The sequence below is a fragment of the Austrofundulus limnaeus genome, unplaced genomic scaffold, assembly GCF_001266775.1.
Source record: "Austrofundulus limnaeus strain Quisiro unplaced genomic scaffold, Austrofundulus_limnaeus-1.0 Scaffold61, whole genome shotgun sequence".
Classification (NCBI taxonomy): domain Eukaryota; kingdom Metazoa; phylum Chordata; class Actinopteri; order Cyprinodontiformes; family Rivulidae; genus Austrofundulus; species Austrofundulus limnaeus.
This window is the reverse complement of record NW_013952463.1, coordinates 1,397,482-1,398,525: the sequence shown is the minus strand read 5'-3', so window position 1 is coordinate 1,398,525 and position 1,044 is coordinate 1,397,482.

Genomic DNA, 1,044 nt, shown 5'->3' with positions numbered 1-1,044 from the left:
CAAAACAGTGAGTGAAGGTCAGCAGATGACAAGCAATGTTTGAGGCCAATGATTTGTGTTCCTGAGTCCATGCAGTGATGTCCAGAACAGAATCAGACCTGTTTTTAAAGTAGTGCTGCCTGAGAGCCCAAATATCACAGACATCCAATACTGACATTCCTCTGAGCTCAGAKATTTCTCCAAGTTCTTTAAATGTTTTGATGATATTATGAACAGTAGATGGTAGGAAATTTAGTCTTTCCAGTTTTATATCCATCCATTCATTATATATATTCACTTCTTCCTTTCAGGGTCATGGGGGTCACTGGTGCCCATATCTAGCAGTCAGTGTGCGAGGGGCGGGGTACACCCTGTACAGGTCGCAGGTCCACACATAGAGACAAACAACCATTCACTCTTTACGCACACCTAGGGACTATTTAGAGTTACCATTTAACATAACAGTCTGTGGGAAGAAACAGGAGTACCCAGAGAAAACCAACGCATGCATGGAAAGAACATGCAAACTCTACCCAGAAATGTCCCATGGGCCGGGATTTGATCCAGCAACCTTCTTGCTGAGAGGCATCAGCTCTACCAAATGAGCCATCGTGCCGCAATATTTTTATCTGTGACCATTACTATAAAATTCTTCCATTATTTTTAGGTGCCATTTTTGCAGACTGCTGTACCTTTGCTCATCTCTACTTCTAAGGGATTCAGTCTCTTTAAAATTATTGATTTTTTATTCGTAGTCCTCTCACTGCCCGGGTGCCAATTAACCCAACTAACTGTAAAATACTCCTCTAGGTGTTACACATTCATACCGCTTACTTTTACAGTTTTATCTATCCCTGAGACATGTTGCTGCCATAAAAATGACCTTCCTTTTTCCAAATGTCGTTGTTAATCAAACACTATGGGTTTGTGAGTTTTGCAAATCATTGCTTTCTGTTTTTATTGAAATTGTACTTTTATCCTCAACTTTTTTAGCACTGGGATTTTAAAGGAGACCAATTATGGGTCCTATAATTTTTATGGTATGTCTGTGGGCTATCTAGACCA